Below are 16,635 nucleotides of genomic sequence, written 5' to 3'. Positions count from 1 at the left end.
CTCCAGACTTCCCTACACCTAGAATACTTGGGTCTGATCCTAGAATAATTCCAGGCAAAGGTCTTTCTTCAAGAGAAAAAATAAATCCCCAATGAGATTTGTCACGAGAGTCCTGGATCCAATGGTGTCCTCCTTTGAGACAGTGCTTTTCGCAGTTCTATTCAAGGACTCGCCGCCAACTAAACATTCTGTCAGCACTGAAAAAGCAGGCTCTTTTCCTAGATCTACCCATGCTTCTATTCTTCTGAATCAAGAAAGTCCCTGTCATGGCGGATCAACACTTCAACTTTTAACATTAGGGAAATCTTTCCTTACTACTTGAAAGTTCTGCTGCCACTGGGTCAAGCTACTATACTTGGACTGATATCCAGGACATGTGTTACCAGCATATTGAAGACTTTGTTTTGGGCACTCTTTACTTAGTGCACCAATAACCCATTTCCCTATTTGCCTAGTTGTTGCTTACCCTTGTATTCATTGCTTCGGGACGTCCCATGGTGTATGAATACATTGTCTATGTCCTGTACAATTCCATATTTTAGAGAAGCGTACAGAACACGGCCACCCTCCCTAAACTCTCCCTGCTACAAAATAAATGCATAAATATAGAAAAACTGCAGCGATAACAGATAACGATTTTTTGAGAATGAGCTAAAATCAATTATGTGAAAAGAATTGAGTAAACTAATTAAGGCACATGGCGTAATTCCGTAAAGAATAAATGAATATTTAATATGTAAACAGAGGAAATACACTCACATTTTTCGTAGTATAAAAGCGCTTGTAAAAAAGGACAGTAACAGTGGAATCAGCATGGCATCCTACACGTTTCTTCTCATAAGGCATCATCTCCAGATGCACCCAGTGCTGTCACATTTGGTTCCTGCACAGGCCTTCTTTGTTCCTGGTGGCAGGTAAATTTGTGTAGCCTGTTAGACAGGCATTTAACCACTTGCTTACTGTGCACATATACCCCCTTCCTGCTCAGGCAAAATTTCAGCTTCCGGCACTGCGTCGCTTTAACTGACAATTACGCGGTCGTGCAACATGGCTTCCAAACAAAATTTACGTCCTTTTTTTCCCACAAATAGAGCTTTCTTTTGGTGGTATTTGATAGCCTGTACGGTTTTTATTTGTTGTGCTATAAACAAAAAAAGAGCATCAATTTTGAAAAAAAAACCAATATTTTTTACTTTTTGCTATAATAAATATCCCATTTTAAAAAATAAAATAAAATTCTTCTCAGTTTAGGCCGATATGTATTCTTCTACATATTTTTAGTAAAAAAAAAAAAATCACAATAAGCCATGTGTCGGCATGGTTTTCCTCCGGGTACTCGGATTTCCTCCCCACACTCTAAAGACATGGTGGTAGGTTAATCGAATCCTGTCTAAATTGGCACTAGTATGTATGAATGTGTTTTAGGGACCTTGGCTTGTAAGCTCCTTGAGGGCAGGGACTGATGTGAATGAAATAAATAAAATTGTTGGTGTCAGTGACATATTGCCCCATGTGAATTATGTGAATTATGCCCCATAGCTCATTTCAGTGGCAGTTATAATGCCTCAAGGACCGGATAAAGGCAAGCAAAGGGCTGTAGTTTGGAGACCAATGAGATAAATCAACAAGAATAGAAATCGGGCTCCAAAAAGCAACTTAACTTCTCTATTTTATATCACAAACTTTTTTTAAATAAGCCTATAGAGAAATGGACTACTGAAGCTTAAGCTGAAATATGGGAATATTAACAAGCTGCTTTAGCAGCAGTTGTATTCAGTGTTCATATTTTTATACTTTAAGTGGTTCTAATCTAAAGGCTCAAGGTTTTTTACCTTCACGCATTCTATGCATTAAAGTAAAAAAAAACTTTCTGTGGAGCACTTCCCCCAACCTCCCTAATATTGACCTGAGACCCATCTCTAACCAGCAATGTGCACAAGAGCCTTGGTTCTCCAGGGACTCTCCATCTTAATTGGCTGAGAAAGCAGCGGGAGTCAATCACAAACAGTGAACAAATGAGGAGAGAGAGGGCAGGGCCGAGCCACGGCTCTGTGTGTGAATGGCGATGCAAAGCTGCGGCTTGGGTGCCTCCATTGCAAGCTGGTTGGTCTGGGGGCACTCAGCAGGAGAGAGGGCCATGAGTGAAGGCGGGGGACCCAAGAATAGAAGGATCTGGGCTACTCTGATGTGTTTCTCTAGTTTAAATGACTATGGTATGTTCAGCTGTCTGAGATCCACCCTGAATTGAAAACGGATGTGTTTTCTCTAGTTTAAATGACTATGGTATGTTCAGCTGTCTGAGATCCACCCTGAATTGAAAACTGATGTGTTTTCTCTAGTTTAAATGACTATGGTATGTTCAGCTGTCTGAGATCCACCCTGAATTTGAAACATTGCTGTCTGTTTTGTTTATGTCTGTGTCTTCTATCCTTAAACTGTCTTCCCTTCACCCCTCTTCGCCACCCCACACCTTGTATATATCACCCTCACTTCTGTCCTCTTCTTATTACTGCACTCACCAACTCATGCTAATTCTAAAACCAAATGCCCAATGCTCCAAATCGCTGGGGCATGTCCCCTCATATAAATCGCATTCCCACATTACCTCCCTCACCCTTCTACTTCTCCTATCCTCTGGTGATGTCTCCCCAAACCCTGGCCCTCCATCTAACTGTGCTCAACGCACCCATTGCCCTACACCCTCTGCATGCAGTCGCAATCCACACAATCTAGTTCCCATTTCCCTTCTTCCCAAGACCAGACTCCCTTTCTCTTGCGCCCTTTGGAATGCTCGCTCCGTCTGTAACAAACTCACCCCCCTCCATGATCTCTTTATCGCTAACTCATTTAATCTACTCGCCATTACTGAAACCTGGCTTCATGAATCCGACACCGCGTCTTCTGCTGCTCTATCCCACGGTGGTCTTCTTTGGACTCACTCCCCCAGACCCAGTGGACGCAAAGGAGGGGGTGTTGGAATCCTATTGGCCCCACATAGCACCTTTCAGGTGCTTCAGCCACCTCTCTCTATGTCACTCTCCTCATTTGAGGCGCATTGCATTCGTCTCTTCTCCCCAGTTTCTCTAAGGATAGCTGTCATCTACCGCCCCCCCGGTCCAGTATCCTCCTTTCTTGATGACTTCTCTGCCTGGCTACCCTACTTTCTCTCTTCTGAAATCCCCACAATGCTAACACTCCTGCAACTTCCAAACTTCTCAGTCTAACCTCCTCTTTTGACCTGAAGCAATGGATACATGCTCCTACTCACTCTGAAGGCAATACTCTTGACCTTGTCTTTTCCCACCTATACAATCTATGCAACCTCTCCAATTATCCTTACCCCCTCTCTGATCACTACCTTATTAATTTTACTCTCTCACTCTCCTCCACATCCTCTCCCCCCAAATGCCTAACAGTTACTCGTAGAAACCTTCACCATGTCAACCCTCTTCTATACTCTGAGACTGACCACCTCTATGACAAAATTGCACCCCTGTCCTGCACTGACCTAGCCACTTCAGTCTACAACACTTCACTTCTAGCATCACTGGACAGACTGGCCCCTCTCACTACACGCAGAATAAGGCCCCGTCCCCTTCAACCCTGGCAAACAGATGATACCAGAAGTCTGAAAAAACATAGCCGTGCTCTCGAGCGCCTGTGGCGCAAGACTAAGTCCCAGGAAGACTTCGCCCAGTATAAATCTGCCCTCCAAATATACAATTCTAGCCTCTTCACTGCCAAGCAGACCTATTTTATCACCCTTATTAAAAACTTATCATCCCGTCCCCGTCAACTATTCTCTACCTTCAACTCTCTCCTTCGTCCTCCATTGCCTCCACCCACTAACTCACTCACCGCCCAGGAGATCGCCAATCACTTCAAGCAGAAGATTGATACAATTCGCAACGAGATCTCTACTGTTCAGATACCCTCCACACCTCACACCTCATGCCTACAGGTACAGTCATTACTTCCCTCTTTCAACCCCACCACTATAGACGAGGTCGCTAAATTACTTGCTAACGTCCATCTTACCACCTGTGCTCTGGATCCTGTTCCCTCGCAAATGCTTTGTTCACCCTCTGGCTCGATTCTACACTCTCTAATCCACATCTTCAATCTCTCCCTCTCTTCTGGCATCTTCCCTAACTCTTTGAAACATGCACTAGTCAGCCCCATACTTAAAAAGCCCTCACTGGACCCGTCCAATCTTGACAACCTACGCCCCATCTCCTTGCTCCCTTTTTTATCCAAACTCCTTGAACGTCTAGTCTACAACCAACTGAGCGTCCACCTTGCTCAAAATAACCTCCATGATCCCCTTCAGTCTGGATTTCGTCCTCAACATTCCACAGAAACTGCTCTCCTAAAACTAACAAACGATATACTAACAGCCAAAACTAAGGGACACTATTCTGTGCTCCTACTCCTGGACCTCTCTGCCGCCTTCGATACGGTTGACCACCCACTCCTCCTCAAAAAACTCCACAATTTTGGTCTCCGTGACTGTACTCTTCGCTGGTTCTCCACCTACTTATCCAACCGCACCTTCAGCGTTGCTTACAACTCTACTTCCTCCTCTCCTCTTCCATTCTCTGTTGGGGTCCCCCAAGGTTCTGTTCTTGGACCTCTCCTATTTTCTATCTACACCTCCTCCCTGGGTCAGCTGATAGCCTCCCACGGCTTCCAATACCATCTTTACGCTGATGACACTCAAATCTATTTCTCTACCCCCCAACTCACTTCTTCATTCTCCTCACGTATCACTAATTTACTATCAGATATATCAGTTTGGATGTCACACCACTTCCTCAAACTCAACCTATCCAAAACGGAACTTATAATTTTTCCTCCCCCACGTGCCTCTTCCCCTGATCTCTCTGTCAAAATTAATGGTACAACTATCTGCCCATCCCCACATGTCAAGGTCCTAGGAGTAGTCCTGGACTCTGAACTCTCCTTTAAGCCTCACGTTCAATCACTGTCCAAATCTTGCCGCCTCAACCTTCGCAACATCTCCAAAATACGCCCATTTCTAACCAATGACACCACAAAACTCTTAATTCACTCCCTGGTCATCTCTCGCCTCGATTACTGCAACTCCCTCCTCATTGGCTTACCTCTGCATACTCTATCCCCTCTTCAGTCCATCATGAATGCTGCTGCCAGACTAATCCACCTTACCAACCGCTCTGTCTCTGCTACTCCTCTCTGTCAATCCCTCCACTGGCTTCCGCTCATCCAACAAATTAAATTCAAAATACTAACAATTACCTACAAAGCCATCCACAACTCTGCCCCCAGCTACATCACTGACCTAGTTTCTAAATACCAACCTGTACGTTCTCTTCGTTCTTCTCAAGACCTCCTACTCTCTAGCTCTCTCATCACCTGCTCCCATGCTCGTCTCCAGGACTTTTCTAGAGCCTCTCCATGCCTATGGAACTCCTTACCCCAATCTATCCATCTATCTCCTTCTCTATCAGCTTTTAGAGGATCCCTGAAAACACTTCTCTTCAGAGAAGCCTACCCTTCCCACACATAACTGTATTTTCATTTGAGTCCATCTGATCATCCCCCACAGCTAACTACCCTTTGTTCCACTTGACCCTCCCTTCTAGATTGTAAGCTCTAACGAGCAGGGCCCTCTGATCCTTCCTGTATTGATTGTATTGTGACTGTACTGTCTTCCCTGATGTAAAGCGCTGCGCAAACTGTTGGCGCTATATAAATCCTGTATAATAATAATAATAATAATAATACTCTGTGCAAAACCACTGCACAGAGCAGGTAAGTACGAAATGTTTGTTATTTTTTTCTTTAAAAAAAAAGCCTTTAATATCACTGAAAAACAATAGTAATCTTCAACCCTCCCAAGCTCCTTTTTAAATAAGGAAGTACTATAAAGCTTCTGAAAACATTTAGCATTAATTTTAAGTCCCTTTGCGTGTTTCTTACTTTTTTGGCGTTTTTAAAAAAAAATCTTTCCAGGAGCAGCTGCCACCATCATAAGTAATTCTGCGTCTGAGGTGCGCTGTACTTCTGCCCCTTCTCGTCACAGCCTGTAATTTCGTGCATGCACAGTAATTGTTTAGCCAAGCCTCGTTTTTGTTGCCGCATTACTATGGCAACCGTGTTCACAGAGCAGACCGGCTTGTGAATGGGAATGAAGTTTTGTGGTATCTTGGAGCAGTGCTTTAGACAGAGGAAATTACGGAGCCCTGGCATGTAATCAAAGGACTTGCATCACGATAAAAAAAGCTTTAAACAGAGGCAAATATGCTCCGGGGATATAAGCAAAAGAAACAGGACAGATTATGAGCAAAAGGACAAGGTACCAATGATTTAACACACGTGATTAGTTACAATTTTTTTATAAATATCTGAAAAGTGTGCCATATATTTGTATTCAGCCTCCTTTACTCTGATACCCCTGAATAAAATCTAGTGTAACCAATTGCATTCAGAAGTCACCTAAATACCAATACAGCTGTTTTGTGAAGCCCTCAGAGGTTTGTTAGAGCACCTTATTGAACAAATAGCATCATTAAGGCCAAGGAACAAGGGATAAAGTTGTGGAGAAGTTTAAAGCAGGTTGCTTTGAATATCTCACGGAGCACTGTTCAGTCCATCATCCGAAAATGGAAAGAGTATGGCACAACTGAAAACCTACCAAGATATGGCCGTTCACCTAAACTGACAGGCCGGGCAAGGAGAACATTAATCAGAGAAGCAGCCAAGAGGCTCATGGTAAGTCTGGAGGAGCTGCAGAGATCCACAGCTCAGGTGGAAGAATCTGTCCACAGGACAACTATCAGGCCCCGTACACACGACCGAGTTTCTCGGCAGAATTCAGCCAGAAACTCGATCGGAGCCGTATTCTGCCGAGAAACCCGGTCGTGTGTTCACTTTTGGCCGAGAAAACCGTCGAGGAACTCGTCGAGCCAAATAGAGAACATGTTCTCTATTTCCTCGTTGGTCAATGGGGAAACTTGGCTCGCCGAGATCCTCGGCTGCTTCACAAGGAACTTGACGAGCAAAACGATGTGTTTTGCCCGTCGTGCTCTCCACAAATCTGGCCTTTATGGAAGAGTGGCAAGAAGAAAGCCATTGTGGAATAAAAGCCATAAGAAGTCCCGTTTGCACTTCGTGAGAAGCCATGTGGGTGACACGGCACACATGTGGAAGAAGGTGCTCTGGTCAGATGAGACCAAAATTGAACTTTTTGAGCCTAAAAGCAAAACGCCGCTATGTGTGGTGGAAAACTAACACTGCACATCACCCTGAACACACTATGAAACATCATGTTGTGGGGATGCTTTTCTTCAGCAGGGACAGGGAAGTTTGTCAGAGTTGATGGGAATATTGATGGAGCCAAAGCATATTCATGTGTTAAAATTGCCCAGTCAAAGGTCCAGACCTAAATCCAATTGAGAATCTGTGACAAGACTTAAAAATTGCTGTTCACAGATGCTCTCTATCCAATCTGACAGAGCTTGAGCTATTTTGCAAAGAAGAATGGGCAAAAATGTCACTCTCTAGATGTGCAAAGCTGGTAGAGGGAACCCCACAAAAAAATTGCATCTGTAATTGCAGCGAAAGGTAGTTCTACAAAATATTGACTGGCTGAATACAAATGCAGGCCACACTTTTCACATATTTATTTGTAAAAAATTTGGAAAAGCATCTATCATTTTCTTTATACATCACAACTTTGTGCCACTTTGTGTTGGTCTATTTTTTTGGTTGTAACATGACAAAATTTGGAAAATTTCAAGGGGCATGAACACTTTTTTAAGGCACTGTAAATTTAAGCCAGGAGGGGGCGGGGGGATGAGTGAGCACCCCCCCCCCCCACTCCTGAACCATACCAGACCACATGCCCTCAACATGGAGGGGCGGCTTTGCTTTGATTGTTGGCTGTGATGGGGCCTAATCGGATGTTGTGGTTTTAAACCTGGTTTAAATGGATTGCCTTGTGAGTCTTTGACCTGCAACAAATATGTGGTATTGGAGCCCAGACAGTATAATGTTGATGCCTGTTTTGGGTAGTAAAACCAGGATCAAGAAAAAAGACACCAGTCTGCACTTTTAGGCCCCATTCACACCTAGGCGTTTTTACGCCTGAAGCGCACTGCTCACAAACGCCAGAGGGGAGAATTAACATTATTCCCTATGGTGACTGTTCACACCTGAACGCCTGAACGCCCAAACGCCTGTCGCGCGAAGCTCAAACAAGTCCCGGACCTTTTTTTGTCGCGCGAATCGAGCGACAGAGGCGTTTGAGCGTTTTTTTTTTCCCCATAGAAAGTAATGGGAAACGCGCGTATTGCGCGACAACAGGCGTTTGCTATGGGCGTTTCGTCGCTTTAATCAATAGAACTTGTCGCCCATGCAGAAGATTAAAAAAAATCTACCAACATAGCAACAAGTGATGAAAAGATGATAATTTTTCCTATTGGCTAAAATAAGAAACGCCGAAGTACAAAAACGTCGCACGACGCTGTATGCAAACGCGCAAATAAGCATGAATACGCGCGAAAAAAAACGCCCGAAAAAACGACCGAACGCCCTACGCTCAGGTGTGAATGCAGCCTTAATAACAACTGGGAATTAGAAGCTCCTATGTTTTCTATCTTTGCAGGATCACTTTAAATGATATTAGGCTCAACTTCAGTAGAGGACTTGAAGTCCAAAGTATTTACCTACAGAAGATACCTATATTACAATCACCAACTCTGCTGCACCCCCTTATTCACAAAGGAGTATGGTATCTGCTATTGTATGCTGTTTTTAAATGGGGTATACTGTACACAGTGGTGGCTGGTGCTCAACATTTTTGGGGGGGGGGGCGCAAACAAACTGAAAAATTCTGAAAAAAAACCCCATCAAATGCTGCCACTGTGCACATCAAACGCAGTTACTGTGCCATCAATTGTTGCCACTGTGCCCATCAATTGCTGCCACTGTGCTATCAAACGCAGCCACTGTACCCATCAATTGCCGCCACTGTGCCATCAAACGCAGCCACTGTGTCCATTGATTGCAGCCACTGTGCCATCAAACGCAGCCACTATACCCATCACTTGCCGCCACTGTGCCATCAAACGCAGCTACTGTACCCATCAAATGAAGCCACTGTACCTATCAATTGCCGCCAATGTACCTATCAATTGCCGCCACTGTGCCATCAAACGCAGCTACTGTACCCATCAATTGCAGCCACTGTGCCATCAATTGCCGCCAATGTGCCCATCAAATGCTGCCAGTGTGCCCCGTCTGGCACTTACCCTGTCTCAGTGGGACAGCGGGTCACAGCGGCGGTGTCCTCCATGCTCCTCGATGTCTTCTACTGTCCTCTGATATGATTGGACACCTGATTGGCATCCAATCACAGCGTCTGTCGTTTCAGCCGGAGAGGGAACAGACCCAATTACCTGGCTGGCCGAGAGGCGGTTCAATGTTAGGAAAGCGAATATTAATTTGCTTTCCTAACACACAGCTGAGTGAACTGCGAGAGCCCAGCATGGCACTCACTGTTCACCTTTTTTGACGCCTATTAGAGCCTATGGCCCTAATAAAAAATACCCCGCCACTCTAATTCAGGCGCCTAAAAAGGGGCCGGGTGCCTGAATAGGGGGTGGCAGCGGTGCCCATAGGTAGATTCATGCAATGCATGAATCTATCTATTGTGATAGAGGGGGCGGCGCCCGTGCGCCTTTATAGACGCACCGCCACTGTCTGTACATATCCTAACAGTAAGGTAAATATAATTTCATATTGTCAGTATGCAGAAATGTCCTAGATGCAATTACCTTTGCACATTTCTCCATGAATAATTTATTTTCTTTGAAGCCAGACATTCTTTGCAAGCTTATTTACAATCCATGTATTTGTTGGGAAGATTATTTTTAGCGCTCCTTGTCTCTTTGGATGATGTGTCATACAGAGCACAGATTATACACACAGACTTATTGTTTGTGCATTCTCATGACACACTATGCATTATTTTTTACTGCAGTGACTCTTGAAGCCTTTCACAAAGTTATAAAATAAGATTGATTCAAGAGGTATTCAGAAGACCTCGTGGCTTGTTGCACTGCCTAGTGATCTCTTTGAGTTTTATAAAAATAATATATTTCTTAGAAAAATACACTTTTTTAGTCTATCCATAAGCCTGATTTTTAAGTTGTCTCTGAAAAGTCTTTGGGCCAGATTCACAGAGACTTACGACAACGTATCTCCAGATACGCCGTCGTAAGTTCGATTGGGCGCCGTCGTATCTATGCGCCTGATTCTTAGAATCAGTTACGCATAGATTTCCCTAAGATCCGACCGGCGTAAGTCTCTTACACCGTCGTATCTTAGGCTGCATATTTACGCTGGCCGCTAGGTGGCGCTTCCGTCGATTTCAGCGAGGAATGTGCAAATTAGCTGGATACGCCGATTCACAAACGTACGTCCGCCCGGCGCATTTTTTTACGTCGTTTACGTTAGGCTTTTTCCGGCGTAAAGTTACCCCTGGGTCTATGAGGTGCAGCCAATCTTAAGTATGGCCGTCGTTCCCACGACTAAATTTGAATTTTTTACGTTGTTTGCGTCAGTCGTTCGCGAATAGGGCTGGACGTAATTTACGTTCACGTCGAAAGCATGACGATTTGCCGACGTCATTTGGAGCATGCGCACTGGGATATGTCCACGGACGGCGCATGCGCCATTCGTTAAAAGCGTCAAAAACGTGGGGTCACTACTATTTTACATAGTACACTCCCCCAACCAGCCTATTTTGAATTAGGCGGGCTTACGCCGGCCCAGTTACACTGCGCCGCCGTAAGTTTAAGCGCAAGTTCTATGTGAATACAGAACTTACTGCTCAAACTTACGGCGGCGTAGTGTATCTGAGATACGCTACGCCCGCCTAAAGATAGGCGATTCTACCTGAATCTGGCCCTTTGTATGTTCTGGGGGGATTTATTTCCATCCCATATTTTGCTTACGCATTGGATGCAGGTTTTTTTCCATCCAGAAAGACGTGCTTGAATATTCTCATTAATGCACTTGTACCCAGCCTGGACAATACAAATAGATTGACGAGAAAAGTATTTAAGCAGTTTACCTTTAATTAATAATACATGACAGAAAACGATTTGTGGATCCAAGGAAATAGACAGCTGAAATTTTATACAATTTGCTTTTCCTCTAAAAGATGTGCTTTGCTTTATCTTCTGAGCTTCCCAGTTGGTCTGTGAGTCTTCCCATATAAATAAAAGACCACTAGGGGGCTTCAGCAGCAAAGAAGGAAGGGCTATGCTCTATTTTTTCAAGATAAGTCGAGCTAGCTCTATCTAGAGATGTGTTTTTTTGTAGGATGTAACATTTGTTTATAGTTTATACCTTTTTCTCTTTTAATTTGTCAAGATGGTTTCCCCTAAATGGACTTCCATTGGGAGCCCTGAGAAGGGTTAGTTAGCATGTTCTTTATGGTTCTATTCACACATATTTGTGCATTTTATTAGGGCAGCCTATCCACTTTGAATGCCCTTACACTATGTTTGGACAATACTGTACAGCACAATGCACAGTACATTCACATCTGTATTGCTGTATTGCACTTAAAGCGGTAGTTAAATTCTTGTTTAAAAAATAAAAATAAATAACAAGCATGTTATACTTACCTGCTCTGTGCAGTGGTTTTACACAGAGCAACCCAGATCCTCCTCTTCTCTGGTCCCTCTTTGGTGAGTGCCCCCCCCTGTTGAGTGCCCCCATAGCAACGAGCTTGCTATGGGGCAGCCAAGTCGCAGCTCCCTGTGTCCATTCAGACACAGAGCTGCTGCCTGGTCCTGCCCCCTCTCCTCATTGGCTCACTAATTTTGATTGACAGCAGTGGGAGCCAATGGCGCTTCACTGCTGTATCGGCCAATGAGGGAGAGTCCCAGACAGCCAAGTCTCTCGTGCAACATCGCTGGATATAGATGGGGCTCAGGTAAGTATGAGGGGGGTTGCTGCACACAGAAGGATTTTCTATCTTAATGCATAGAATGCATTAGTATACAAAAACCTTCTGCTTTTACAACCACTTTAAGTCAGCTGTATTTTCTTCTTTTTGGGGTCCCCCAGGTGGGTTATGCCATAATGTGCTAGTATGCACAGCATATTACCACATTATGGCACACTTACCTGTCAAACTGAGCCCTCCAGCATTGCGATCCGGCGGGTCCCGGCGCTTCCATTTTCGCCAGTCTTCTTCCAAGGTTCTATGCCTTCGGCCACTTGAATGGCCAGGCTGCGATGAAGTCATTGCAGAGACACAGATCAGAGACATAAATGTTTGCTGAGCTGTGCATGCTCTGCTCAGTGTACATCACTGCTTTCAGGCAGGAGGAAGCATTTATGACAGAAGAGACTGATATGGTCTCTTCTGTCATACATACCCTGCCTGTCAGCAACTTAGTTTTCACAACACAAAGTTTACTACCACTTTAGGTACTCAAGTGTATTTTTGCACGTATATGTGCATAGGGGTGACATTTATAATGACAATGCAGATAAGAAGATAGATCATTCTGTATTTCTGGCCTGAATTGGGGGTGGATCATGGGATTTTGTTTCTACACAAATGCATTCATTCTTTAGGAATATATGCATAAAGTGCCAGATATTGCTTGTTCTTGATCAATAGTTTTTTGAGATAATGGAGAAGCAGTAAACAAGGACTGCCAGCTGCATTTAGAAAATACGTGAATATAGTTAGTGTTTAAAGCTCACAACAGATTTATTTTCTGTCCTTGGGATTTTTAAGAGCTGTTCTGTTCTTCTTTACAAGGCTAGTGAAAAATAAACAAATCTACTCTATTTTCTCATGATAGAAGTGTATCTTCAATAAGGCTTCATGGACACTAGAAAGCTAAAAACTGCTTTAGAAACACTGGATAAAAAAAGCTAATGTTTTAGTGCTTTTTGCCAGCATTTAGCAGGGTTTAGCCTAGTGTGTAAGCTTTGTTTAGTAGCTTTATCGTTAATTAGTGGGGCTGCGGGCATCCTTAAAGCGGTTGTATACCCAAATATTTAACTTTCCATTTAATTATGTATCATCTCCTTAATCAATTGCAATGTGTTTTTTTTTTTTGCCTACCTGCTTTCTTTCCCTGTAATCGATATATTCCCGAGTGATGACGTAGATACGTGCAGGCGCCGTATCATCGTTAAATCCGGCAAGCCGAGACCCTGCCGGAAACATTCTTTGTTTATGTCGGGGCTGCGTAATTTCCTGTTGATGCCGTCGGCCCCAACATCCCGCGATGGTTAGGCAGATATTCCCACCCCAAGAGGATCATGGTGACCATGTGACTCCCACGTCACAGGGGTAAAGGAGACAGACAGCTCCATTTTCAAATAAGAAATGATTCCATATAATTTATTCTCACTGTAATTCGCTGTCCTCTATTATACTGGCTGCTCCGGAAGATATGGTTATAGCTTCCTGTTTATGACGCGATTGTCTTGGCTTCGTTACCGTAGTAACCCGGAAACGAAGAAGAGGCTTGACTAGTGAACTTACTGCGCACGCATGGGATTTCACAGCAAAGAAGAAACAGTGGGCGGAAGTAGAAAGGCAACTAAACAAGGAAGACCACAAGTAACATGGCGCGGATATAACTGCAGAATTTATTTTACACGATCATCCGTAAAACAGTGAGTAAACTAATGTAGTTCAAACCATAGCGCTCAATCGATTTACAACTGTTTGATATTCAAAATCATATGCATTGTTAAATTAGGATCGGAGGGTATACAACCGTTTTAACCAGTGAGTAGCTGGTTGTTTTGGAGCGGGCCGGGAAGCCATTTGCTGCATCCTTAAAGTAGTTGTAAAGGCAGAAGGTTTTTTATCCTAATGCATTCTAGAGATAAAAAACCTTCTGTGTGTAGCAGCCTCCCTAGCTACCTACCTGAGCTCCTTCTCTCGCCAGCAATGTCCACGATCCCCTCAGCCATCCAGTACACTCCTCCTGATTGGCTGAGACAGAGCAGCAGCGCTATTGGCTTCCATGGCTGTTTCTCCCATTCTTATTTGCAGGACCTCTCAAGCTCCATCAGGTTGGATGGGAAGCGTCGGTGCACAACCATTTTCAGATCTTTTCAGAGATGTTCAATCGGGTTCAAGTCTTGGCTCTGGCTGGGCCACTCAAGGACAATCACAGAGTTGTCCCATAGCCACTCCTTTGTTCTCTTGGCTGTGTGATTAGGGTTGTTGTCCTGTTGGAAGATGATCCTTCACCCCAGTCTGAGGTCCATAGCGCTCTGGAGCAGGTTTTCATCAAGGATGTCTCTGTATATTGCTACATTCATCTTTCCCTCAATTCTGACTAGTCCCCCAGTTGCTGCCGCTGAAAAACATCCCTGCAGCATGATGCTGCCCCCACCATGCTTCACTGTAGGGATGGTATCGGCCAGGTGATGAGCGGTGTCTGGTTTCCTCCAGATATGACGCTTGCCATTTAGGCCAAGGAGTTCAATTTTTGTTTTATCAGACCAGAGAACTTTGTTTCTCATGGTCAGAGTCCTTCAGGCAGGCTTTCATGAGCCTTTTACTGAGGTGTGGCTTCCGTCTGGCCAATCTGCCATACAGGCCTGATTGGTGGAGTGCTGAAGAGATGATTGTTTTTCTGGAAGGTTCTCCTCTCTCCACAGAGAAACGTTGGAGCTCTGTCAGTGTGATCATCGGGTTCTTGGTCACCTCCCTGACCTTGGCCTTTCTCCCCCGATCTCTGTTTGGCTTTGGAAGAGTCCTGGTGGTTCCAAGCTTCTTCCATTTACAGATGATGGAAACCACTGTTTTCATTGGGACTTTCATGCTGCAGAAATGTTTCTTACCCTTCCCCAGATCTGTGCCTCAATACAATCCTGTCTCGGAGGTCTACTGACAATTCCTTGGGCTTAGTTTGTGCTCTGACATGCACTGTTAACTGTGGGATCTTATATAGACAGGTGTGTGCCTTTCCAAATCATGTCCAATCAAGTTGTAGAAACATCTCAAGGATGATCAGTGGAAACAGGATGCACCTGAGCTCAAATTTGATTTTACATGGAAAAGGCTGTGAATACTTATGTATATGTGATTTTTTTTTTTTTTATAAATTTGCAAAGATTTCAAACAAACTTATTTCATTATGGAGTATTGTTTGTAGAATTTTGAGGAAAATTATGAATTTAATCAATTTTGGAATAAGGCTGTAACATAACAAAATGTGGAAAAATTGAAGCGCTGTGAATACTTTCTGGATGCATTGCAATATAAGCAATATTATTTCTTATAAGGATTATTGGGAGACTATACACTGAGAGAAAAGTAGTCAGGTGACTCAAAAAGCAGCAAAGCTGCCACATCCTGGCTGTACAGTGGTTGATGATGTGTATGTGCATGGCTGGCTGAACAGAATTTTATAAATTCCTAACAGGCGTCACGGAACCCCGTTGCACTCCGCTTGAATGCTTCCGTCAGTATACAGCCTCCTCCAGTCTGAACATCAGATATAAGATATTACAGCCACATATTGTAACTAAAAACCAGGCGAGACTAGCTCAGTTACAAATTGCAACATGGAATGTTTTATTGGACAAGGATACAGGCTTTTTATACACTTGAAATGTAGGTCCCCCCCCCCCTCCTCATTATATTACTCTAACAATACAAACTGTAACCAGAAACATAAATTAACGTGAGCTAATTAACTAATCATTTAACCAGCCTAGGTGACTTCAAGGTTTTCTCGTAGCTCATAAACTAAAATACACATTATCATAAGTATAAACACAGGAGACTACCAGTAGTGGACTATCCGTCTCCTACATTGTACAGAGGCCAATGTGATCAACTCTTTCAATTAACATGTATAGTTCAGAACCAAACAAACCAGGAATAGTCTTTATATATTTCCTGTGAGATATCGTGGATAAATATCAGAGATCCAGAACATTTGGTATATTGTAAAGATTTAATATGGGTAGCATTTCTGTATTGATATTGATAGGGAAAGAGAAAAGAAAGATTGAACAAAAAAGGGGGAGAGGTGGACAAAAGCAAGAAGCATGGAAGTTGGAAGGTTTCAAGAAGGAATTCTGGGTAAGAGTTACTGTAGGGGATAGGGGGCAGCTGGGACAAGGAAATGAGTGAAAGCACACACTCCATAGGTGGTCCATATGGTGATGAGTTGTGGATTAGGAGTTGCCATATATGAGGGCCTTTGCTTCTTTGGAGAACGTATAATCATTCCAATAGAACCACGTTGTTTTGTATGCATTGCTTTTGTTTTGAGAGGATAGGATGAGATCAGTGGCGGCTTGTGCTCAAAATTTTTGGGGGGGCGCAAACAAATAAAATAAAAAATTGCAGCCTCACTGTGCCCATCAAATGCAGCCACTGTGCCATCAATTGTCACCACTGTGCCATGCCATCAAATGCAGCCACTGTGCCATCAATTGTAACCACTGTGCCATGCCATCAAACGCAGCCACTGTGGCATCAATTGTCACCACTGTGCCATGCCATCAAACGCAGCCACTGTGCCATCAATTGTCACCACTGTGCCATGCCATCAAATGCAGCCACTGTGCCATCAATTGTCACCA

At 43.8% G+C, this 16,635-nt stretch overlaps 1 protein-coding gene across 1 annotated transcript in view; it reads left to right on the top strand.

The window, feature by feature from the left end:
• Positions 1 to 16,635, top strand: part of C3H12orf75 (chromosome 3 C12orf75 homolog) — a 75,745-nt gene that overhangs the window by 37,844 nt on the left and 21,266 nt on the right. The gene's annotated exons all lie outside the window — the stretch shown is intronic.

The sequence above is a fragment of the Rana temporaria genome, chromosome 3 (genome assembly GCF_905171775.1).
Source record: "Rana temporaria chromosome 3, aRanTem1.1, whole genome shotgun sequence".
In the NCBI taxonomy this organism is placed as follows: domain Eukaryota; kingdom Metazoa; phylum Chordata; class Amphibia; order Anura; family Ranidae; genus Rana; species Rana temporaria.
Note: the sequence above shows the minus strand (reverse complement) of the source record. Positions and strands in the feature narration are given on the sequence as shown.